Raw genomic sequence first — 9,650 nt, forward strand, 5'->3', positions numbered from 1 at the left:
CAGAAGTGTGAAATAACATTCGCAGGCCAGAGGAAGGTTCAATAAGTTTCTTATTTCAAGAGTTTCATCATCATTAATGCTCAAAGATATTTCTTCTTCAAAACTCTGTTTTGAAGAAGAAATTGTCAAATTTGTTTTATGATACGCTCCATTCACAAAATGAACTCTTGGCAAATCATCCTAATTGTCGAATATACAACACGCTCAGCAGTTTGGTGGAGTTTGATGGTTATTATCTTGAAAGTGAACCATGTGTGGCTTGTAGCTGTCCAGAAGTGCCTTATACAAGAATGAAGTTGGACAATCTGAAATCTGAGACCAAGTTCACTGACAACTGAAACATTGTCAAATGCACAGGTAGCCACACTATCCAGAGTGTCACGATGGCTGTTCATGTTGCTCGCCGGTCAAAATCAGTTAAAGTGCTCAATTTATATTACAATAATAGGCCTATTTGCACTACAACACCATGGCACACATTGGGTGGGATTCATGTTAGCACCAACGGTTTTGACTTGGCTACTATGCATCAGAGCGATTGGCCTCTATAATATTATTTGCTGGAATCCACATGTACATCGGGCACTCTCTCTATATTACATGTACAACTTTTTGAAAAAAAGGCACAACGAGGAAGTTGGATGTCCTTGGGAGGCATTCTATTGTGCATCACTGGTTCAGAGGCAATGTTTTCAGACCTCGGGCACTTCTCACAATTATCAAGCAAGAAATTGTCAAAACGCCCAAAAGAAAAGCTGAGTTGAAGTCTGGAGGGATGGAAATGTGTTTTAGAAGGGTAGACTGGGTGTTTGCAAGCAGCGCGACGCATATACAAAGGGGCGCGGCACACACAGAGCCAACCCTCAGTTCATTTGTTCAATGGGCGCGACGCACACCCAGGGCACGGCGCACACCCACAAAGGCCCGAAACTTGTTCCAAATTGCATCAAGTCGCCTTTGAAACCCCTCAAATCGACATATATGAGAGCATCTGTGAGAAGTACAGCCTTTCACTATTCTTCTAGTGGGCGCGCATTCATGGAAGTGTGGAAAATGATATTTGGTTTACTTTTCGGTATTGGTTTCAATTCAAATACCCTCTTTGTCAGGGGAGCGCAGGAGCCAGGCCGTTTCTGTGCCACACTCGTGCAACCTTATTATTCTAAATATGGTTGCCAGGAATACAAGACTACAACTGTAGATGGCTTTTGGTTGGGAGTTCAGAGGATCTATTGTCGAGCATTCCCATCTAAATCCAATCGAAAGAGTCCCATTTTCTTTAACCATGGCGTTTTAACTAGTGGATTCTCATGGGTAGTGAATCCCCCTGATCAAGTCGATGTGTCCCTTGCGTTTGTTCTGACAGATGCATGTTATGATGTTTGGATTGGGAATGCTCGCACCACGAGTTACAGCTATGGCCATAAATACTTGACAGAATTAGATAAGGCATACTGGGATTGGAGCTCGGATGAATTGGCAGCCTTTGACCTTCCCGACATGATGTACCCATGCACAACATTACAAACCAAAAAGTTCATCTCATCGGCCACTCTCAAGGAGCTCAATGCGCCCTGGCTGCTTTAAGTGAAGGGATTTTAGTGGATATTGTGGAAAAAGTGGCATTATTGGCTCCAATTGCTTATGACTCTCATATGTTTTCACTGATAACAGTTGCTGGAAACGCTCTAAATCTACTTGAAGACTTCAGAATCTATGTGGAATAAACTGCTGCCTTAACATTTCTAGAAGTGGGATGTATGAGACTTCAGAGGATACCTCAGCTAAGAACTTAATTCATTTAGCTCAATTGTATAGAGCAAACAAGTTTTGGAAATATGATTATGGAGCTGCAGAGAACAATCAGAGGTATAATTCCATGTATCCTCCGGCATATGATCTGTCCAGAGTGCCCACCCAAAACTTGTTCCTCGCTTCTGGAGGTGCAGACGCTCTTGCAGACCTACGAGACGTGGAAAAACCGAAGTGTGAGTTGAGAGCGGGATACAAATATGTTTTCAAACCCAAATTTGCCCATTCGGACTTCATCTTTTCCATCAATGGCAAGGAGAAGCTCTATGATAGCGTCATCGTTTTTTTTTGAGCTAGATCTTCTAGATTGATGCATAATAATTTTTCCAACTAAAAAGTAACGTTTTGATTACTTTAATAAGGATGTTTACATGGGAAAGAGGGTACCAGATTTTAACGTGTTGATTACCTTGATGAGCATGGTACGGTGCCTCTTTATCTAATCACAAGGCACCCAACTATCAAAACAAAGTAACGGCAAAGTGAAGATGAAACAGTCAAAGACCGAATCGCCTACATTTAAAACAAGGACATCTGTCATAACAGAGGAATAGAAACAGATGGTCTATTCTGTCTTCAGCCACGATTTCATGGAACCCACGCTGCAGTTTTTTCATTTTAATTGGTCATCAGAGAAATCAAAATGTAACGCTGCTTCAGTTACTGATTGTTGGCTGTTCATTTCTGTCAATAATGATTAAACAATCCCCACTTTGGGTCGATCCATTTCCTAATGGCAGAGATTATTTATTGTATGAAAGATCATTTGTAAAGGGGGAGTTCTGAAAAACAGTGGGAGAGGTGTGAAGGAAAACTTCACTATATAGTTTTTGACAGGGATTTAATGAAAAGATACAGCTCTGACTCCTAAGATTCTTGTGGTGTGAATTTAGCATTTGTCTTTTCTTTTGTTTCATATGTAGCTTGTTATGTTTCACATTTCATTTCATAATCATTTCTAAATGAATACTTTTAAGTGAGAAGGGCAGAATCCAGTTTACTGCTCTACCTTGGGAAGGTATTCATGTTCTGTGTTTTCTTCTGTTTGATAAGGATTCATCTATTGCCCTTGTCAACCTCTCAGCAGTCTTTTCATTCCATATAATTTCAAAATTGAATGCTAAATTTATTGCCTGTCTTGCCTCCTGAGATAATCTGTGTCTCAGATTTAATCTCTCTACTCATGTTGTTCTTGATCCCACGCTGCCCAGAAAACCCAGTCATTTATCAAAATACCCTCTCTTATATATTTACTAGCCTAAAATCAGTTCCCATTTTAAGTCATCTCGCACCCTATTGCTTATTTTATCGAGATTGACTGGAGAGAGCCCTCTCCTGTCCTCGTAGGGCTAGCTACGAGGCTGAGCTTGGTTTGATGTTGCCTCGAGTTTTGCCTTCTTCAGCCTGAGGCAGATTCGAGCGCTAACATAGTGGTGACCGTACTGGGGAACGGAAGTTTACTTGTAGATTGTCTTGCCCCAGTTCATATCTCAAGTTCCGATCTGATTGTTGATGGTGGACGATGATCAGACACTGGAAAGGCTGAAAGCATTCACCTAGAGACTCCATTCACTGAAGAATCCAGCAATCGGTGCTTCATGGTGACTCCACTGCAGAGAGATCAGTAGCTTTGACATTTTCAAGATGGATCGAATTGCAAGAAGATACGCTCCCATGAGCCGAGATCACATCCCAGGTTTTCCAAATAAAATTCCCAAGGTAGATTGGTCAAAGAATTTGCCTGTGTTCAGAAATGTGGAAGGTAATGACGCTGCTCTTCATCTGGTGAAATTTCACATTCATGTGCATAGATTAAAGATCAATTTTCCTGAAGACTGTTTGATGAAAATGTTTATGGCTACCCTGGAAGATGAAGCCCGATCTTGGTATGAAAGTTTGCCGCCTACTTGTATTTACTGTTTAAAGGATTTTCATGCCCTGTTCATTGAAAGATATCAAGAATCTTATCCATCATTAAATCTAGTTCATGACTGTTGCAAACATGCTTCTACTTTTATTGAAAGCCTTGAAAAATACTATGAGGATGATAATTTTATGGATGATGAGATCATGGAAGCCTTGTACGAGAATCCATTTCAGCAACATGAAGAGAAACTAGAGGAGTCCCATCAAGATGCTCAGGAAACGTTGCAGCAGAATCAAGATCTTTGTACGGTGGAAAATGAAGGAATTTTGCATCTTGACAGTCAACATGAATTACATGAAATAGATCAGCAGGTCGAAGATGTCTATATGGCTGAAAGTGATGAAAGAGAAAGTGTCGTTTCAGATCTGCCAATAGAAGAAGACGGCATGCAAGTAAGTCCAGTTCTAATTTCAGAATGTGATAATGTCAGGACAACTATTTTCGTTCCAGATTCAGATTGTGATGACCAAGAATACCTAGTACGGAATCCTATGAAAGAGAACTTTGCTGTTAAAATCATCTGGGATGAAGAAGGTAGGGTTATGGATCCAAATGTTCTCATGTCATCAGAACGCAGTCTTCATGAAGAAATAATCCAGTCAGTGCATGAACAACAAAATGAGACCTTCGTTCAAGTAAGTGAAAAGGTTCCTTTGGATGAATCTTTAGTAGATGGTAGAAATGTCATTTGTGCGCTTCAAGAATCATATGAAGTTTCTCTTCTTATGATTAATGAATGTAATAAGGAACATGAAAACCTGGCTGTCATATCATATGAAGATGACCTACAGTACATTCACACCACAGAAGATCAAAACATTCCAGATTTCCATTCAGATTCTTCTTCATATGTTTCATGTGTTGAAATGTTTTTCCAAGAAGAGATATGCTCATCTATTTGTTCAGAATTTTTTGGGGACCAGGAGCAGATTTTTACTGAAGTACATTTTGAAGAAAGATCAGAAGCAGGTGAAAAGGACACCTTGTTCTTTCAGCAGGAGGTAAATCTTCATGTTTTTCAGGATCCAATGGCCAATCTGTTGCAGTCAGCTGTGAAAGTGTTTATTGCAGTGTTCAGTGATGAAGGAGATCATGGTCAACTATGTTTTTGGATACCCAGTGATCAGTTTGTATTGTTGACCAGCAGATCTGATCAGGGGAATCAATCAAGAAGGCATCTGCTTGATTGGTTACATTGGCATTTTGATATAGTCTGATGGTATATTATCTTGCAAGAAATGCAGGTGGTCATGTACTACCACCCAGCTTTAAGTTTTAAGTTCAGTTCTTAGTATTTTGAGTTAGTTTGTTAAGAGTCAAGTTTTTTCAGTCATGTCAGTTTGCATTGAGTCAGTTTCAGTCAAGTTTCAGTCAATAAATTGAGTCATGTTGGTTTGTCGGAATAATGGACTCCATAGCCCAATGGACGAAGGCACTGTCTAGCTCTCCCAGAGATCTGATGTTCTTGGCACCTCCACGGAGCGGGAGCTGCCATCCCAATTGGAGCCAATGTTAGACTCAGTCTTGTCAGTCCTCTGTCAGAATCAAATTCACCAAGGTTCATTTCTCGTCATTTGCAGTCATCAAATGCCATTTTGGTCAAAAAGAGTCATTTTAATTCTTGAGTCCAGGGTTTTGTCTCCAGAAGTGTGAAATAACGCTTGCAGGCCAGAGGGAGGTTCAATAAGTTTCTTATTTCAAGAGTTTCATCATCATTAATGCTCAAAGATATTTCTTCTTCAAAACTCTGTTTTGAAGAAGAAATTGTCAAATTTGTTTTATGATACGCTCCATTCACAAAATGAACTCTTGGCAAATCATCCTAATTGTCGAATATACAACACGCTCAGTAGTTTGGTGGAGTTTGATGGTTATTATCTTGAAAGTGAACCATGTGTGGCTTGTAGCTGTCCAGAAGTGCCTTATACAAGAATGAAGTTGGACAATCTGAAATCTGAGACCAAGTTCACTGACAACTGAAACATTGTCAAATGCATAGGTAGCCACACTATCCAGAGTGTCACGATGACTGTTCATGTTGCTCGCCAGTCAAAATCAGTTAAAGTGCTCAATTTATATTACAATAATAGGCCTATTTGCACTACAACACCATGGCACACATTGGGTGGGATTCATGTTAGCACCAACGGTTTTGACTTGGCTACTATGCATCCGAGCGATTGGCCTCTATAATATTATTTGGTGGAATCCACATGGACATCGAGCACTCTCTCTATATTACATGTACAACTTTTTGAAAAAAAGACACAACGAGGAAGTTGGATGTCCTTGGGAGGCATTCTATTGTGCATCACTGGTTCAGAGGCAATGTTTGCAGACCTCGGGCACTTCTCACAATTATCAAGCAAGAAATTGTCAAAACGCCCAAAAGAAAAGCCGAGTTGAAGTCTGGAGGGATGGAAATGTGTTTTAGAAGGGCATACTGGGTGTTTGTAAGCAGTGCGACGCATATACTAAGGGGCGTGGCACACACAGAGCCAACCCTCAGTTCATTTGTTCAACGGGCGCGACGCACACCCAGGGCGCGACGCACACCCAGGGCGCGGCGCACTAGGTTTTGCGTGCGGCGCACACCCACAAAGGCCTGAAACTTGTTCCAAATTGCATCAAGTCGCCTTTGAAACCCCTTAAATCGACAGATATGAGAGCATCTGTGAGAAGTAAAACCTTTCACTGTTCTTTTAGTGGGCGGGCATTCATGGAAGCGTGGAAAATGATATTTGGTTTACTTTTCTGTATTGGTTTCAATTCAAATACCCTCTTTGTCAGGGGAGCGCAGGAGCCAGGCCGTTTCTGCGCCACACTCGTGCAACCTTATTATTCTAAATATGGTTGCCAGGAATACAAGACTACAACTGTAGATGGCTTTCGGTTGGGAGTTCAGAGGATCTATTCTCGGGCATTCCCATCTAAATCTAATCGAAAGAGTCCCATTTTCTTTAACCACGGCGTTTTAACTAGTGGATTCTCATGGGTAGTGAATCCCCCTGATCAAGCCGATGTGTCCCCTGCGTTTGTTCTGGCAGATGCAGGTTATGATGTTTGGATTGGGAATGCTCACACCACGAGTTACAGCTATGGCCATGAATACTTGACAGAATTAGATAAGGCATACTGGGATTGGAGCTCGGATGAATTGGCAGCCTTTGACCTTCCCGGCATGATGTACCTGTGCACAACATTACAAACCGAAAAGTTCATCTCATCGGCCACTCTCAGGGAGCTCAATGCGCCCTAGCTGCTTTAAGTGAAGGGCTTTTAGTGGATATTGTGGACAAAGTGGCATTATTGGCTCTAGTTGCTTATGACTCTCATATGTTTTCGCTGATAGCAGTTGCTGGAAACGCTCTAAATCTACTTGAAGACTTCAAAATCTATGTGGAATAAACTGTTGCCTTAACATTTCTAGAAGTGGGATGTATGAGACTTCAAAGGATACCTCAACTAAGAACTTAATTCATTTAGCTCAATTGTATAGAGCAAACAAGTTTCAAAAATATGATTATGGAGATACAGAGAACAATCAGAGGTATAATTCCATGTATCCTCCGGCATATGATCTATCTAGAGTGCCCACCCAAAACTTGTTCCTCGCTTCTGGAGGTGCAGACGCTCTTGCAGACCTACGAGACGTGGAAAAACCGAAGTGTGAGTTGAGAGCGGGATACAAATATGTTTTCAAACCCAAATTTGCCCATTCGGACTTCATCTTTTCCATCAATGGCAAGGAGAAGCTCTATGATAGCGTCATCATTTTTTTTTTAGCTAGATCTTCTAGATTTATGCATAATAATTTTTCCAACTAAAAAGTAACGTTTTGATTACTTTAATAAGGATATTTACATGGGAAAGAGGGTACCAGATTTTAACATGTTGATTACCTTGATGAGCATGGTACGGTGCCTCTTTATCTAATCACAAGGCACCCAACTATCAAAACAAAGTAACGACAAAGTGAAGATGAAACAGTCAAAGACCGAATTGCCTACATTTAAAACAAGGACATCTGTCATAACAGAGGAATAGAAACAGATGGTCTATTCTGTCTTTAGCCACGATTTCATGGAACCCACGCTACAGTTTTTTCATTTTAATTGGTCATCAGAGAAATCAAAATGTAACGTTGCTTCAGTTACTGATTGTTGGCTATTCATTTCTGTTAATAATGATTAAGCAATCCCCACTTTGGGTTGATCCATTTCCTAATGGCAGAGATTATTTATTATATGAAAAATCATTTGTAAAGGGGGGAGTTCTGAAAAACAGTGGGAGAGGTGTGAAGGAAAACTTCACTGTACAATTTTTGACAGGGATTTAATGAAAAGATACAGCTCTGACTCCTGAGATTCTTGTGGTGTGAATTTAGCATTTGTCTTTTCTTTTGTTTCATATGTAGCTTGTTATGTTTCACATTTCATTTCATAATCATTTCTAAATGAATACTTTTAAGTGAGAAGGGCAGAATCCAGTTTACTGCTCTGCCTTGGGAAGGTATTCATGTTCTGTGTTTTCTTTTGTTTGATAAGGATTCATCTATTTCCCTTGTCAACCTCTCAACAGTCTTTTCATTCCATATAATTTCAAAATTGAATGCTAAATTTATTGCCTGTCTTGCCTCCTGAGATAATCTGTGTCTCGGATTTAATCTCTCTGCTCATGCTGTTCTTGATCCCACGCTGCCCAGAAAACCCAGTCATTTATCAAAATACCCTCTCTTATCTATTTACTAGCCTAAAATCAGTTCCCATTTTAAGTCATCTCGCACCCTATTGCTCATTTTATCGAGATTGACTGGAGAGAGCCCTCTCCTGTCCTCGTAGGGCTAGCTACGAGGCTGAGCTTGGTTTGATGTTGCCTCGAGTTTTGCCTTCTTCAGCCTGAGGCAGATTCGAGTGCTAACAGATAATATCTTGGGAATATTTAAGCTTTGGAAGTGGGAGAGGTTCTTGTAAGCTTGACAAGAAGCCTTAGTGCCCCATTTTCAGATCAGGTGGTATCAGAGCCTGAGATTGATTAACCCCACCTTCAAGAAGGTGATATCAAAGTTGGTTATACCAGAGCAAGTGGTATCAGATCAGAATGCTTGATTGACAGAGCAAAGATTGCTTGTCTGAAAGGTGTTTGAACAATCAGAGGTTGATTGTATGCTTGTTTTTAGACTGACTATTGTTTGAGTTTGCAAAGGTGAAGGGAAAGCTATTGATAGCTCAGTCCAGGAGAGGACAAGGAGGAAGAAGGGTTGAAGGCATTCTTATTATCCCAAAGGACCTCAAAGAAATCCTTGAAGCACAAGAGGTTTGCTACAAAAGGTTGCTTGAATAAGCTCTTTATTAATCTTGTTTGAAGTTCTTTTGTTCATTGGCATAATGACAACTTCTACAAGTGAGTCCTCAAATTCTGCTTTCTTCACAATATTATTTGATGAAGACATGAAGCAAGACTTGTCCACCATGATGGATATGGTGAGAGAAATGTATGAGGATGGAAGGAAGAGCAACATACTTAGAGAGCAATTGAATTCTGTGGAGGAAGAGAAGCAGTTGCTTTCTGACAAATTGCAGGAAATGGAAAGGCAACTTCATATTGCAAATATGAACCTGAAAAGGATGCATGAGTTGGAGTCATAGCTCTTTGTTGCCAAAGAAGCCTTGGTCAAGTATCAACTTGAAGAAGAGGTAACAATTCCTGTTTGTCTTCAAATTCTTCTAAGAATGCTTATACTGGTTCTTTTGAAAAACATACCAAAGGCATAGGTTCCAAGCTAATGTCCAAGATGGGTTATGAAGGAAAAGGCTTGGGTAAAAATGCACAAGGTATTGTTGAGCCAATAATGGTTGAGGAAAGGCCTAAGTATTTGGGTCTTGGCTATGGACAGTCTTATGGAGAAAGT

The 9,650-nt window shown here is 40.4% G+C and overlaps 2 pseudogenes; both read left to right on the forward strand.

Moving 5' to 3' along the window:
- Positions 1-1,038: 1,038 nt before the first annotated feature.
- LOC149248307 (triacylglycerol lipase 2-like) lies at positions 1,039-2,104 on the forward strand (annotated as a pseudogene).
- Positions 2,105-6,401: 4,297 nt separating this feature from the next.
- Positions 6,402-7,566, forward strand: LOC149248308 (triacylglycerol lipase 2-like; annotated as a pseudogene).
- Positions 7,567-9,650: the final 2,084 nt, after the last annotated feature.

The sequence above is a fragment of the Pinus tabuliformis genome, chromosome 7 (assembly GCF_031772625.1).
Source record: "Pinus tabuliformis cultivar Carrire ecotype Pingquan chromosome 7, CPIR1, whole genome shotgun sequence".
Classification (NCBI taxonomy): Eukaryota; Viridiplantae; Streptophyta; class Pinopsida; order Pinales; family Pinaceae; genus Pinus; species Pinus tabuliformis.